This window comes from Lynx canadensis, chromosome C1 (assembly GCF_007474595.2).
Source record: "Lynx canadensis isolate LIC74 chromosome C1, mLynCan4.pri.v2, whole genome shotgun sequence".
Classification (NCBI taxonomy): domain Eukaryota; kingdom Metazoa; phylum Chordata; class Mammalia; order Carnivora; family Felidae; genus Lynx; species Lynx canadensis.
Window position 1 is genome coordinate 6,969,941 of NC_044310.1, and position 16,423 is coordinate 6,986,363.

Sequence of the window (16,423 nt, forward strand, 5' to 3'; positions counted from 1 at the left end):
GAGGCGTTTATTCTTTTCCTCGGGGTGTTTAGGCAAGAAAGGCTACATTTACATCAAGTTAATGTGTGCGTGCACGCGCGCCTCACTGCAGAGATTTAAAAAAATAATTTTGGGTGGAATTAGAATGTCTGGGTGTGTGTTTTTAAAGGCAGTATTTGAAATCCCAGGTATGTGTGGCTGTTGCATTGCATAAGTTGATTAAACAGACGTCTGTGTTTGGGGGTGGCCTACAGACAGATTCTTTGGTATTTAACAAAATATACATCTAAAAAGCTCAGTGAATTCCAGTTAAATTCTGCAATTTAGCAGGTACTAGTGACCTCTGGCACACTTCTCTTTCATTCTGCCTTTCTCCAGTTTTTGGCCCTTTCTAACTTGTGTTCTGTGCAGGAAGCAAATGGAAGGAAATGACATTTAAACTCCCATTATCATTTCTGGAAGGAGTCTTACAGATCCCTTTCTTGATGTTTTAGAGATCATTTCATAAGGTTGTCCTAAAAACGGTGGCAATTAGGGTATCAGGAATTTTCTGCGATCCTACTGACTTCGATCCCTTCCTTTTTACAAATTGGGAGCTTCCCCTTCAGGATCCCTGCTGGCCTCCCTCTCTTCAGCATACCTCCTCGTTTCTTTCACTAGTTCGTATAACACTTTCCTACAGCGAAAGTAGCTATCCATCAGGTTGGCTGTGCTATAAAACATACATGCTTTAGTTTCAGCTAGCGTAGTCAATATATTTAGTTAGGGATTACAGTTCTCCAGGGATGCAGCATGCAAGAGGTGAGTTCAAGTGTCAGGTAGGAACGAAAACAAATAATTTTGTGGGTCATGCTCCTTGGCTGTTTGGAAAGTCAGGATGGCTCATTCTGTGTTACTATTTTCTCAAATACGTCAGGAATGTAATCGTAACTAAAATTAGAAGAATATTGAACAGTTTCCTTCCTTGGGGTGGTAACTCTCAAGAGGTTCCTTAGAGGCACTCTGTTTTAGGTAATTTTTACCACCCCTCCTGTGTCCCCTTTCTTTAACATCAGTGTTAATGGGTAATGTCTCTTAAGGCAAAAAGTTTATGTTTTTAGTAGTCCTTTGCTTCCCGAAATTATTTTTTTCGTGACGTTCTCTAAATCGTCATACTGGAGATTTCACCAAGAAATTGTTTTCAAACAAATGAAGCACCATATAATCTGAACGGTGGTACTTCACTTTACCCAGTTCTTGAGGAAGTTGTAACTTTTTTGCGACCACAGAGGAACAAATGTAATCATTGTGGGAGGAGATCAGAAAAGCATTTTTCAGGTTCAAAAGAATATTGAAATAAATGTGAAAACTTAAATTTACTAATATTAAATCAACATAAAGTTATATTCGACAGTTAGGTGGCCTGAACGCAGAGGAACCGTTCGGTAGCTGTTAATATACTCTCAGTGGAAGCTAGAACCAAGTTTTTTGGGGAAAAAAAAAAATCTTACGTTTCTTTGTTGTTGTTGTTGTTAATCCATTTCCTTAATTCTGGGATTAAGTGAACAGTGTCTCAAGACATTTCCAGAATTTTTGCCTTGTATTGTTATTCTCTCGGTGGAAACTCTTGTCACAGATATGATAGGGGACATTCATTTGAATGTTAGAAAGTATAGAAAGTAATACATTTATATTGCTGAAAATTCAAACATACATCTCAGGGTGAAAACAGGTAAGACAGTGATCTTTCAGGCTAAATTAGGAAATCAGGTAAGGCAGAGTTTTATATCTTAACAAAATGGAAATGTGTGAGAATACAGCCTCTGGAAAATAGAGATTGATATAACCAGCCTGGAAGCTTCAGATTTTACATTATGTGTACTTTCTGGTCCCTCTCATAGATCAGCTGGAATTCTTACCCTTTTCTTCTCTTGTGCTAAGTACAGCCTGTCTTTAACTTCCTTGCTGTTTATTGTTTATGTAGCACATTACAGTGAGTTCACTGCTCTATGGAGTAGATCCAAGACTAAGTTCATTCCCTTCAGGAACCTACATTCCAGGGCTTCATTATTTACATTACATTCCGTATGTACACTACTCAGACTTGTTTTCCATATGCCAAGATGATGCTATGAGTAGGGCAGGGCAGGTATTTTAAACTGTGTTCAACTATAGTGATGAAGTTGCATTGAGATGATTTGCTTTTTCCTTTTCTTTCATTCTTTTTTTTTGGGGGGGGGGTTGCTAAATCTTCTTTATGACCTAGTTCATCTTCAAGATGGCTGGCTGGGATAGTTAGGGTGTGGTCAAGGTTTTGGAAGAGGGGTAAGTAAGTCTTCCTTCCCAAATGCAGAATATGTGACCGTGCACTTTTTAGCAGTGTTCTTTGGGTGGAAAGGGACCGGCGTTTATTAACAGCCTTAGAAGCCTGCTCAGTGCCAGGCACTTGACAGACACTGTCTCCTTAAATAAAACAGTGTGACCAAGGGGCGCCCGGGTGGCTCAGTCCCTTAAGTGTCCCACTCTTCATCTCGGCTCAGGTCATGATCTCGTGGTTCGTGAGTTCAGACCCCCGTTCTGTCAGTGCAGAGCCTGCTTGGGATTCTGTCTCTGTCTCTCTCTCCCTGGCTCTCTTTCTCAAAAAACAAAAACAAAACAAAGCCGTGCCGTCAAGCAGTCCTTACCTTTTCCTTATTTTACAGGTGAGGCAGCTGAGATTTAGGTTAACTGACTTGTCCGTAGTGACCTGGCTTCGAAGCTGACAGAGTTGGAATTCGGACCCGAGGTGCCCGATCTGAAAGCTCTTCCTGCTACATTTTATTGCCTAACAACTGGCCATAAAGTCACTGCAGCTTCCATACACGTATCCTACTAACATGCTTGATCGACGTAGTTTTTCTGTAGAAGTGTTGTTTTTCATGAATGCATTCATGCGGTGATCGAGTTGATAGTCTTTTTGGTACTGACTCTTTTTTTTTTTTAATTTTTTTTCAACGTTTTTATTTATTTTTGGGACAGACAGAGACAGAGCATGAACGGGGGAGGGGCAGAGAGAGAGGGAGACACAGAATCGGAAACAGGCTCCAGGCTCCGAGCCATCAGCCCAGAGCCTGACGCGGGGCTCGAACTCACAGACCGTGAGATCGTGACCTGGCTGAAGTCGGACGCTTAACCGACTGCGCCACCCAGGCGCCCCGGTACTGACTCTTTTTATCACGCACCTCCAAAATGGTTCACTCAGGAAACTTTTTTTTTTTTTTTTTTTAAAAGATGCCGTGTATTCCCAGAGATGCATTAGGTATGTTAGGAAAGAAAACAAGACAGTTGTTTTTCTGGAAGAAATTATGATTTAACTGGGGGATGGGGATGGAGGTAGAGATAAGTAGGAATCCAGCAGTTACAGTGCAGGGCGCTAAGTACTGGTGGGGAGGGATGCACAAGGCGTCAAGAAAAACAAGAAGGGACCCCTGCTAGGGCAGTGTAGTAGTGAAGACTTTCGGGATAAGGTGATGCTGAAGGCTGAGCGGTGGTTGCCAGGCAATGGCAGGGAGACTGGGGAGCCCAGGAAAAAAGTGAGCAGTAGTGGGACTGGGGACAGGAGTTTGCTGGGGGTGGGGGGGTGGGGGAGGGGGGGCGCGTGGTTGCAGGTGGCCCAGCACCAGATCTTGGAGGGTTTTCAGAAGTACCTAGGAGTTTGAACTTCCGCAGTAAGACTGCAAGAAGCCTTTGAGAAATGGTAAGAGGTTAGAAGGATAACTGGCAAGGGGTGTAAAAGTGGGTTGGAAGAAGGTGGCCGCAGGCCGGGGGCCAGACGAGGAGGCTGGTGTTGCTGTCTAGCAGTGAAGAGTGGGAGTCGAAGGGAGGCATTGGCAGTGGGGGTGGAGGAGGGCAGACCCCAGAAACGCTGAGGATCTAAGTTAACGCACTTGGAGTTGCAGTGATCGGATTGATAGAAAGGAGGCGGGGGTGGGGGAGGAGAGAAGAAGCTGATTCTTTGGTTTCTGGCTTGAGAGAAGGATGGATGGGGGGGGGGGGGCTAAGGAATTCCAGACAAGGAGCAAACAGGTATTTGGACCATTGAAAGATGAGTCAACATAGAGAGACCCCCACCCCGGCCTTTCTACTCTGACATCTCTGTCTCTTTGATCTTTTCTTTCTTTGTAACAGGCCTCAGAACCTAAGCTTACTTTTCCCCCACAATAGATCATTGCTGCCACTCACTTTATAATGAGGATTCTTCCTCAAGCCTGGGAGGAAAGTGGGATGTAGCCTCCCGGGTCCCTTCTCCACTCTTTTTGTTCATCTTAATCAAGGGACAGAGAATGGTTATGGTATCAGCTAACATTTATTCAGTGCTTAATATGTGCTAAGCACTTAACCTGCTCAGCAAGGGTGGTAATGTCACCCCATTTTACAGATAAGAAAGTCGAGACTAGTAGAAATTCAGTAACTTGCTGAAAGACATAGAGCTAGGAAGTGGCAGAACCCTGGATTTCTAATCCAGGGTCTGATTCCAGAGTTCTTTTTTTTTTTTTTTTTTAATGTTTATTTATTTATTTTTGAGAGATAGAGTACAATAGCCGTGGAAGGACAGAGAGGGAGAGGGAGACAGAGAATCCAAAGCGGGCGCTGTCAGCACAAAGCCCGACGCAGGGCTCGAACCCATGAACCACGAGTTCATGACCTGAGCCCAAGACAGACGCTTAACTGACTGAGCCACCCAGGCGCCCCCTGATTCCAGAGTTCCCAATTCCTTTACTAAACTACCTCCAACACAGAAATAATCTGAGCAAGTTTGTGATCTTTACAGCATTTTAACTGTCCCTTTTGAGTTATTGCCCCAGTTATTGCTAAGAGTGGAGCTCGTCAAAATGCCCCTGTGTTCTCGTAGGGGAAGAAGACAGAAAGACTTCTGACGGGAGGCTCTTGGGTCTTCGGGCCTTTGCTTGGTACAGAGTGCATTTTCCCACAAGGTGCTTTCAGTATGTCTAGGTGGAGGTGTCTTCCCGAAAGCAGCTCATTGAACCATATTTACTGTTTACTTGCCGCGTGGTAGACACCACAGGAGCCCTGCCTGGATGGAACTTCCTTCCGGTGGGAGGAAACATCATAGACAGCTGGTTCCACATGGGATGTCATTTGGTGATGAGCCTATGAAGAGAAACCAAATGGGCAAAAGGGGTGGAGAGTAGTGGGGATGTGGAGCGTGTGCAGTTTTAGGAGGTGGCTTTTGAATAGAAATTTTAGGGATGACATGGGGCTCTTGGGTGGCTCAGTCGGTTGAGCGTCCGACTCTGGCTCAGGTCATGATCTCCCTGTTCCCGAGTTTGGGCCCCGCGTCGGGCTCTGCGCTGCCAGCTCAGAGCCTGGAGCCTGCTTCGGATTCAGTGTCTCCCTCTCTCTCTCTGCCCTTCCCTCGCTAACACTCTGTCTCAAAAATAAATAAACATTTAAAAAGTTAAAAAAAAAAATTTAGGGATGATAGGGAGCCATCTGGGGGGAAGAGTGTTCCCAGGTACAAGGAACGGCAGGAACCAGGGGGGCACATCCTTGGTCTGCTCCCAGCATGGCAAGGAGGCACAGTGTGGCTGGAGCCTGCTGAGCTAGGGCCCGGTAGCAGAAGTCGTCAGTCATTCAACAGCATAAATTTGAGTTCTTACACGTGGGGCTGAGTCAACCGTGAGATGCCCCCCCTACCCCCTTTTTGTTCCCCTTCACATTTTAACGTCTTTGAAACTGGGATGCTTCTTCTGATGGTATGACCTGTGTCGGCCAGGTGGCAGGTGTGACACAGTCATTTCCTGTTTATGTGCAAACGTGGTGGTACCTGTTTATGTTACTGCCCCTTCAGTTGAGTGCTATGGGCATTAAATTTAGTTGCCATTTTAAATGCCTTCCCCAAACTCACACTTTGATCAGCAGTAAAAGCAAATGTTACTTTGTATGCAGAGAGGAATGGCAACATCTGTGGGGTGTCAATACAGGAGTAAAGAAAATGTTTGCTGTGGGAGGAATGACCACGATCCTGTATTTTATTGCAGAGCCCCAAGCAAGGGCGTTAGGGAGCTTTAGAGAGGCGGCAGCCCATAGGTTTGTGAAGCTGTGCCACATTTTGAAGTTGGACGTACAGTGAGAAGGATTGCCTTGCACACCTGGGCAGTGCAGCTGAAGGTCGGAGACCCTGCACCTCCCTCCGAAAGAAATTTCAAAGCAATGGGAGGCTGGTGCCAACTGTTTACGACTCTATCCCGGTCTGTTGTTAAGTCATTTTGTCGTGGTTTAATGGGCAGTATTTTTTTTCTTGGTGGTGCAAAAAATAATAGTGCAGCTTACAATCAGTGACGTCTTAAGTCTGGTGGAATATGATATGTGCCCAGTATTGCTCTAGAACATGAGGATATACACAGTGAAAAATATAGGCAGAATTCCCTGCCTTCATGGGTCTTACATTATGATTTAGGTTTTTTTTTTTTTTTTTTACTTTATTTATTTAATTAAAAAAATTTTTTTTTCACGTTTATTTATTTTTGAGACAGAGACAGAGCATGAACGGGGGAGAGTCAGAGAGAGAGAAGGAGACACAGAATCTGAAACAGGCTCCAGGCTCTGAGCTGTCAGCACAGAGCCCGACGCGGGGCTTGAACTCACGAACCTCGAGATCATGACCTGAGCCGAAGTCAGACGCTTAACTGACTGAGCCACCCAGGCGCCCCTAATTTTATTTTTTTAAACTAATCTCTATGTCCAATGTGGGGCTAGAACTCATGACCCCGAGATCAAGAGTTACATGTTCCACCGACTGAGCCAACCAGGTGCTTCATTCTGATTTATATTTTATTTTTTTACTTATTAAAACAATAGATATTTAAAAAAGCAAATATTTGTATTTAAATTTTTTTTAACATTATTTTTGAGAGACAGAGACAGAGAACAAGCAGGGGAGGAACAGAGAGAGAAGGAGACACAGAATCCGAAGCAGGCTCCAGGTTCTGAGCTGTCAACTCAGAGCCTGACACAGGGCTCGAACCCGTGAACTATGAGATCATGACCTGAGCAGAAGTCAGTTGCTTAACTGACTGAGCCACCCAGGTGCCCCAAATATTTGTTATTTAAAAAAAAATATGTATGATTTTTAGAGAGAGAGAGCACACATGAGCAGGAGAGGGGCAGAAGGGGAGAGAGAAGCTCGAGCAGGCGACTTGGGGCTTGATCCCATGACTCTGGGATCATGACTTAAGCCAAATCAAGAGTCAGACAGCTCAACCTGGGTGACTGAGCCAGCCACCCAGGTGCCCCTGATTTATGTTTTAAAAGAATTGTATGCTGGTTTTTTCTTTTTTTTTTAGTGTTTATTTATTTATTTATTTATTTTTTTCAACGTTTATTTATTTTTGGGACAGAGAGAGACAGAGCATGAACGGGGGAGGAGCAGAGAGAGAGGGAGACACAGAATCGGAAACAGGCTCCAGGCTCCGAGCCATCAGCCCAGAGCCCGACGCGGGGCTCGAACTCCCGGACCGCGAGATCGTGACCTGGCTGAAGTCGACGCTTAACCGACTGCGCCACCCAGGCGCCCCAGTGTTTATTTATTTTTGAGAGAGACAGAGACAGAATGCGAGTGGGTTTGGGGCAGAGAGAGAGGGAGACACAGAATCCGAAACAGGCTCCAGGCTCAGAGCTGTCAGCACAGAGCCCGATGTGGGGCTCGAACTCACAAACCGCAAGATCATGACCTGAGCCGAAGTTGGACGCTTAGCCAACTGAGCCACCCAGGCACCCTAGAATCGTATGCTGATAAGTGCATTGACATAGAGAGAAAGTGGAAACAGAGAGAAAGTTGGGCCATCACAGGAATCCCAGGACAGGGTGAGTGTGAAGAAGTGGCTTGTCACATATCTTGTGGGTGGAGCCCCTAGAACTGAGTGATGGGGTGGACGTGGGGCGTGAGAGCGGAGTTGAGAGTGGCCGGGTGAGTCAGGATATCATTGGACAGACCGTTGTAACAGAGACCTGAAATGGCAGCTTTGTACACCAGATCGATGTTTATTTCTCTCCAAATGGGAGTCTGGGGAGGAGGCCGGGGCTGCTGATGCAGCTTTATGTTCATTAGTGGCCCAGGTGCCTACTGTCTCCTTGTACCAATTTGCCTAACATAGGGTTCCATCTTTTGGTCTGTGCGTGTGTGCATCCTAGCAGAGGGAAGAGGAGAGGGGCAGGGAGTCCCATTCCTTCTCTTGAATGGCACAGCTTGGAAGCTACACGATCACTTCTGCTCAGCCTCCCCCACCGCCCATTGGCCACAGCTCATTGCATGTGACTGGCCTCAGTCACATGGCCACAGCTCCTTGCTGGGAAGTGAGAAATACAGGTTCTACTGGGTAGCTGTGTGTTCACCTAAAAGTTCTCTTATGTTAGAAGGGGAGAACAGTGCAGGCCATTCTTTCCAGACCCTTCTTCCCAAATCTTGAACACACACACACACTGCACCTTTCCAAAGGAGACAGCCCTCAGTAAGCTTCTGAGCCCAGAACCTCTGGCTGGTTCATATACAGTCCAAGAACCTTTAGATTGAATACAAGATGTCTACTGCCTCCCCTCACCCCCCCAGTTATGGACTCTGATTGAGTCGGTTAGGATGATGGAAATAAAACTCCAGTTCAGAAACGGGAAGCACGGGAAGTACGGACCCTTCACCGGTTCATAGCCATTGTTAGCTCTTGGCAGGTCACGTGGTGAGGACTTCTGCCTTGGCAGTGGTAGGAGTTCCTGACTGCCCATTTAGCAGCCCTTGGTTTGCTCTCTTGGAGGAACTCCCTTGTCCCTTGCCCTCTGTGGTGGTTTTTCAATATGTGTTTTCCTCGGGGGACAGGTCATTGGAGAACGTCCCCTTCCTGGGGATGAACAGTTTCTCCTGCTTGTTTCCTGCTGGATACTGAAGGAGTTGGCTTTTTCAACCTGATTTAGCCCCCGAATTACCAGACTGAGTAGATTTTGACTGTAGGCCGTAGACATACCTTAGGCAGACCCATATTCCCTTTTATCTCTGCATGCAGATCAGCAACTTGTAGCTTGAATCTGTCTCATTCTTGTGGGACTTCTTGCTTAGAAAGTGGCAAGAAGCCAATAAGCACCCAAATTGTGAATTGTTCGACCAGTTTCCCTAGAATTATCAGCCGTATTGGCATGCAGCCGATTTTCGAAGGTGTCACAGGTTTTACCAAATATTTTGTTGTGCTCTACTAAGAGTTACCAACCTCCTATCCTGCAATATCTGTGCCCTTGCTGACCTCCAAGCCATTGCCACATATTTATAGTCTATTTAGGTTGATTACTTCCAGATTCCAAATTCTGTGCATTAGTTAGGATATTGGTTTGGCTGCTGCAGCCCAGAGATCCAAAATAATAATGGCTTAAACAAGATAGAAGCTTATTTTTCTTTTTTTTTTTTTTTTTTAATTTTTTTTTCAACGTTTATTTATTTTTGGGACAGAGAGAGACAGAGCATGAACGGGGGAGGGGCAGAGAGAGAGGGAGACACAGAATCGGAAACAGGCTCCAGGCTCTGAGCCATCAGCCCAGAGCCCGACGCGGGGCTCGAACTCACGGACCGCGAGATCGTGACCTGGCTGAAGTCGGACGCTTAACCGACTGCACCACCCAGGTGCCCCAGAAGCTTATTTTTCAAGTAAAAATCTGAGTAGGTGGTTGAGAAGCTGGTTTAGTAATTTCGTGATTACTAGGGAGCCAGACTCATTTTGTTTCCTACTCTGTCATCCTCAGTATGATGCTTCTGGCTCGTAGTCCAGTATGGCGGCTCCAGCATCTACGCGCATGTCTGCATTCCAGTACTTGGGGACTAAAGGGGGAAAGAGCGTGTTCCTATCCCTTAAGGACGTGATCCCAAAGTATCACATGTGACTGCTTATACCTTCTTGGCCAGAACTTAGTCACGTGGCCACAACCAAATGTTGGGTGAATGTGTAATTGGGAGGCAACTAGCAGTCTCTACCATAGTCATATCAAGAATCTTAACCTACACACCTTGAAAAATGGAGTTGTTGTGTACTGAAATGAGGAAAATTGAAAGAAGATTGGAGGGAGAAACTAAGTTGTGTTTCGGTCGTGTTACGATTTTATTGTTTATCAGTTTTCCACGTAGAGATGTTAAGTTGCTTGTTGACGTATGTTGGGTTTGCAGCTCAAGAAGGAGGTTGGAGTTGGGGATGCCAATCAGGATGTGTCCGTATTAAAATCATGAGAATGGACAGATTACCTGGGGAGTGAACATAAATGGAGAAGAGAGGAGGTGAGAGGGCTGAGCCTTGAGCTGCTTCAGCATTTAGAGGTGGAGAGGAGATAAACGGGACCCGGAAAAGGACTGATAGGGGACAGCCCCTGAGGTCGGAGGAAGGTCAAGAGAGCATGCAGTCCTGGCATCCAGGAGAAGAGGGGAGTGTTCAACTCTGTTTAATGTCAATAGAGTAAGTTAGTGGAGGACCAGACCTTGACGATAGGATTTGGCAACGTGGAGGTCATTGGTGACTTTGACAGGACCAGTTTCATTGCTGGTGAATAGGTTCAAGAGGGAATGGGAGAATGGGAGGAGAGAATAGAGAGCTCAAGAGTGAGGCATAGGCTTTAGGGGTGGGCTGAGGAGCCCTGTGTAGATGGTAGACGTCATGGGTTTAAGAAGTGGGAAGAAAATATTTGGTGAGCCTGTCTTTAAAAATTTTATCTTTGGGGCGCCTGGGTGGCTCGGTTGGTTGGGCGACCAACTTCAGCTCAGGTCATGATCTCGCAGTTTGTGAGTTCGAGCCCCGCGTCAGGCCCTGTGCTGACAGCTCAGAGCCTGGAGCCTGCTTTGGATTCTGTGTCTCCCTCCGCCCCTCCCCTGCTCCCGCTCTGGGTCTCTCTGTCTCTCAATAATAAATAAGTGTTAAAAAAATTTTTTTTAATTTTATCTTTTACCGTTCTCGGTTATAATCACCAATCGCTTTATTTATTCAGTGTTTACTAAGTTCCTTTCTTTCCCTGAAGTAGGAAGTAGAGGCACAGAGGTGAGATTTTGTGTATTATCCCTAGCAGGGTGTTTTGGACCTGAAGAGTTTCACATATCAATCTCGAACCGTAATCAGAGGAACACTAGATCGTATTATAGTTAATTTTTAAAAGCTTTAATAAAAAAATAAGAGTGGCGGATATGTAGATGGTAAAATATTGTTAATTCCCTTTGTTTACTTTCAACAAGTATAGGTGGGATATTTACTAGATACTGAGGGACACACAAGTAGAGATACCACCTCGAATATGATTAAGACCCAGTCTTTTGCTTCAGCGAGCTCACACTCCAGTGGGGAGACAGGGACACAGGCAGCTAGAGTTCAAGTGCTCCCGTAGATATTTACGGAAAGGGACTGCCGTCAGGGGGCACTTACTGCTGACTGGGGAAAGTCAGAGCGAGAAGCTCTGGGAGGAAGGATCGAGTTAGGCTTTAGCGATGGTCAGGAATTTTGACATTGAGAAAATTCTGTGGTGAGGATACATGTTTCAGTTGTTTCTTACTCTGGGCAAACTCTGTGAAAATTCATTCTTTTGAAATCGATTGTAGACATTATTAGAACCACTGAGGAAACACTGGAGATGGTGAAAAATCTGATAGGGCTGGGTATTTGCTGATCTGAAAGGTTTTACAATGTATCAGACATAGCCAGATATGCCCCCCCCCCCCAAGCCCTCTGCACCACTGAGAGTCAGCAGAAGCTGGAGGAGGAGGAGCCCGGGAGAAGCAGGGAGAACAGAAAAAGGTGTTTCATGAAACTCTCTTCTCTCCTGACGCTAATCACACTGCGCTGGAATTGTCTGTTGGCCCAGCCGACCAACTATTGCAACATAAGCTCCTGACTGCCCTTCACTGTTTTTTATCCAGCTCTCAGCACAGGGCTTGGCACAAAGTGGCCCGCAATAAATATTTGTCCAATGCAGGAATTGAATACAAGCTGTCTTTTCGTGACTCCCATTTCTCGTCCCGTAATTGTTTTTTGTTGCTGCTGCGTGAAATTGCGTTAGCTAAAGGGAGGCACTCGGAAGAAACCTTATCGACAGAATGTCATTCAGAGCCAGAGAAACGTGGGTTTTAAGCAAACCCACCAATTGGATGATGCTGGGCAAAGTACCTTCTGAGCCTCAGCTCCTTCAGCTGGTGAAGCTGGGGTGTGAATTCCTATCTCATGGCACTGTGCTTCACATTAATTGCAGCCATATGTAAAGTCTAGCACACTGCCCTGGGCAGAGTAGGTTCCTGGGACATATCAGTTCTCTCTCCTGGAGTCAGATTGAACCGTACATAATTAGAACTTCAGTTGGTGCCCATATAACAATCTAACAAACCCTTTGCATGCACAGCATACCTCCCGAGATACCGCAGGGTTCACTCCAGACCACTCTAATAGAGCAGATATCAGAATAAAGCAAGTCACGTGTGTTTTTTTGGTTTCTCCGTGCATATAAAAGTTACGTTTACACTTTACTGTAGTCTGCTAGGTGTGTAATAGCATTAAACGTATATTTATATGTATGTAAATGTAGCATAAACATGTATCACCTTAATTTAAAAATACCTCATCGCTAAAAAAATGCTCACCATCATTTGAGCTCTCAGTGAGTCATAATCACCGCTCATGGCTCCCCATAACAACTATAATAATAATGAAAAAGTTTGAAATGGTGCGAGAATTACCAAAATGTGACACAGAGAGGCAAAGTGAGCAAATGCTGTTGGAAAAACGACGCCGAGAGACTTGCTCGATGCAGGGTTGCCACAAACCACCAATTTGTAAAAACGTCGTGTCTGCAAAGTGCAGGGAAGCAGGAGTGCAGGAAAGCGAGGTATGCCTGTAAGAATGCCAAGAACGTAACAGGCAGCACGTTACTGGCTACTCTTAGCGCACAGGCCCTGGCTTGTGTGAAAGGTTGGGTTGGAATTTTCTCCCTCTACCCCTTACACTTCCTGAAGTCTCTCCTCACTCAGTATTAAGTGATTCTGTTGTCACCTGCCGGGCCTTCTCCTCCCTTTTTCTAGAATCTGGAGTGATCAGGTGGCCTCAAGGTCCTGGGGGTGAAGGTGGAGCCAGGAGGTTTGAAAGCAGGGGGGTGCTGTGCAGACAGGACCTGAGAAGTCTCGGGAGGAAACGTCACATACCAGACGCAAGAAATAAAACCCGAGGTGATGCAGTCTACCCAAACCAGATGACTGACTTTGTCTTCTGAAGGGCCTGCTGGTCCTGCAGGGCTGGGGAGGTGGTGGGGAGGAATCTCTGAATTGGGTGTCATCGTGTTGACTGCTCACCAGCTGCTGTATCTTTTCATCTTGTCTAATTCTTTGAAGACAGTAGTCAGGCTGAGAAGAGAGGTGTCCTTTGAGTCCTGGCATTAAGAAGTGCTGGGCCTTGACTTACTTAGCTTTCTTTTTCTTCTTTTTTTAAAATGTTTATTTCTTTATTTAGAGCGCAAGCGGGGGGTGGACAGAGAGAGAGGGAGAGAGAGAATCCCAAGCAGGCTCCACTCTGTCAGCACAGAACCTGATGCGGGGCTTGAACTCGGGAACCGCGAGATCAGGACCTGAGCGAAAATCGAGAGTTGGACACTTAACCGACTGAGCGCCCCTTAATTAGCTTTCGAATTAAACTCTGTGAAATGTATCCAGTGCATGTTGTTCCTTTGTGCCCTGTCGGTGTTAGGTATAGATTCTACACGTGTACTAATGTCATGGTAATTTAATTAGTTAAATGTTCTGACTAAATGAGATAGCGCTTTGTTTTCATGGGCCTTTTTGGGAGCCAAGCTCCTAGGATTTCCAGGCGGATCATAGTGAGTACCTATAATCTGCCAGGCATTCTTCTAGAATCATATCAGGTGAGGGTCTTCTGTCAGATCTGTGTCTATACTTGTCACCAGGGCGGACGTCACGGGCATGTGACCTACAGTTAGATGGTTTAAGGCATACTTGGCTTCATGCTTCGCCTGCTGCTGTCTCAGAATTCTTAATACATTTTTTTTTTTAATGTTTATTTATTTTTGAGACAGAGAGAGACAGAGCATGAACGGGGGAGGGTCAGAGAGAGGGAGACACAGAAGTGGAAACAAGCTCCAGGCTCTGAGCTGTCAGCACAGGGCCCGACGCGGGGCTCGAACTCACGGACCGCGAGATCATGACCTGAGCCGAAGTTGGCCCCTTAACTGACTGAGCCACCCAGGCGCCCCGTAATTCTTAATACATTTTGAGCAAGACGCCCTGTGTTTTCATTTGACACCAGGCCGGTTCTGTAGCTGGTCCTGCTCTGTCGTGGCTTTCTCTGTGCAGGTGGATATATGTCTGGGAAGAGTCTGACTCGGTCCCAAGATTATAGAAGACCATATGAAAACTCAACAAACAGAGATGTTCACATCCTTACGGAGAAAATGTTAGTATGTGTCTGACTGTAATGCGATGTCATTAATAGCGTTTCTTGAGATGCTGAACAATTTTCTATGTATATGTGATTTGGAATCTTTGGATAACTTATTTCACTTCATCCAACAGATGCACTTTTTTAAGAATCAAGACTTTTGATACATACCCAGTATGGTATGTATTTTGGTCATACTTTTATAGTAGAAACACTTCTTTTTGGAACTATGCATTGTTTTAAAACTAAAACCGTATGGGGTGCCTGGCAGGCTCAGTTAGTAGAGTGTGTGACTTTTGATCTCAGGGTCGTGAGTTCAAGCTCCAGTTGGGGTGTGGAGCCTACTTAAAAAAAAAAAAAAAAAGAAAAAAAAAAGGAAAAAAAACCCAAAACCCTGCAACACATGTTGCTTTTAACATTTAAAAATTTTTAAATAAAAAAAGATGTCATCCAAAGCCTAGTTTTTTAAAATGTTAGTGTTTCTTTGTAAATACTTATTCTGTGCTGGCCAGTCAGGTAATATGACTGACCAAAAATAATCATGTACAGATGATCAGTTTTCAGAAATAATAAAGTACATTTCATGTTAGAACTAGAAAAGTTCTGTATGATATGGATGGCCTAATGGGGAAAACCTATTTCTGAGAAAGAAATGAAAATTGGTGGAAAATTTAAAAATATCTAGCAACCTTTGTAATCAATTCAGTAGAACTTTCTATGTGTGATTTGATTTACTCATAAAATTGTCCTGTTTAGGGTAGCGAATGATATGAACAACCAGAAAAAAGCAGACAGTAAATTTTTTTTTGAGACAAGATGATGGGGAAAAAATGCTAAAAATTAAAGAAAATCCCCAGCAGCCACTTTTTCCATATTGTATATAGATCTGCCAGAGGAATTTACACTTTGCTTTGGCGATAATTATTTTGTGGGCCAGTTAAAAAAAATCATAGCCCCCGTTGAGCTTTGAACACCAGTTACGTAAAGTAGATATTTAGATTATCGTTTATGGCGTTTTTGTCTTAGGATGCTAACGTGTGACAGCCTGTGTATGTTTGTGTTTGATGAATAATTAATTAATGAACCTTTTCCTTTTACATTAGTTAATCTTTTAGTTATGATAAGTACAGATCAGATATCATTTCCATGGAGTATCATCAAAAGAAGTGCCACATTGTTTTTTGTTTTTTTTTTTCCCCTCCAGGACAACTTGGGGCAGGTGAGGGGGTCATCTGGAAGGGCTCTGGTTTGTTCATTTGTTTTTGCTTTGTACAGACGTCCTCACGTTCAAGAAAGTTTGGTGAATTGTGGTCTAGGGTAATGTGAATAAAGCAGTCTTTTGCCCTGAGATCTTACGATTAGAATGGGTTATGAGTGGGAGAATTTTAAGTGAATGCCATGTGGCAGAAAATGCTCGTAGAGGTGTCCCATGGGATACCTCTTCATCTTTTTTGTGTGATGTTGTTACCTATAGTGACAAGCACATTCACCGATCCTGGGACAAGAGGGTTCTGTGAAAATGTGACTTTTTAAATTTTATTTATTTATTTATTTAAGAAATTAAAAAAAATTTTTTGTTATTTTAAGTAGGCTCCATACCCAACGTGGGGCTTGAACTCATGACTCTCAGATCAAAAGTCGCAGGCTCCACTGACTGAGCCAGCTAGGCCCCCCCATCATTTCTTTCTTTTCTTTTTAAATTTTTTTTAACATTTATTTATTTTTGAGAGAGACAGAGCGTGAGCAGAGGGAGAGGGAGACACAGAATCCGAAGCAGGCTCCGGGCTCCGAACTGTCAGCACAGAGCCCGACGCGGGGCTCGAACTCACGAACCGTGAGATCATGGCCTGAGCCGAAGTCGGACACTTAACTGCCTGAGCCAGCCACGCACTCCATCATTTCTGATTTTAAAAAGGGCTTGTTAGCATTGGCAGGGGGCTGATACATAACCTGCAGGAGGAAGTTAACACAAACAGTCCACGCTAGGAAGGAAATCTTTATTCACACGAAGAACTTGATGG

At 44.8% G+C, this 16,423-nt stretch overlaps 1 protein-coding gene across 1 annotated transcript in view; it reads left to right on the forward strand.

Annotated features, from left to right (window-relative positions):
- Positions 1-16,423, forward strand: part of UBE4B (ubiquitination factor E4B) — a 120,483-nt gene that overhangs the window by 969 nt on the left and 103,091 nt on the right.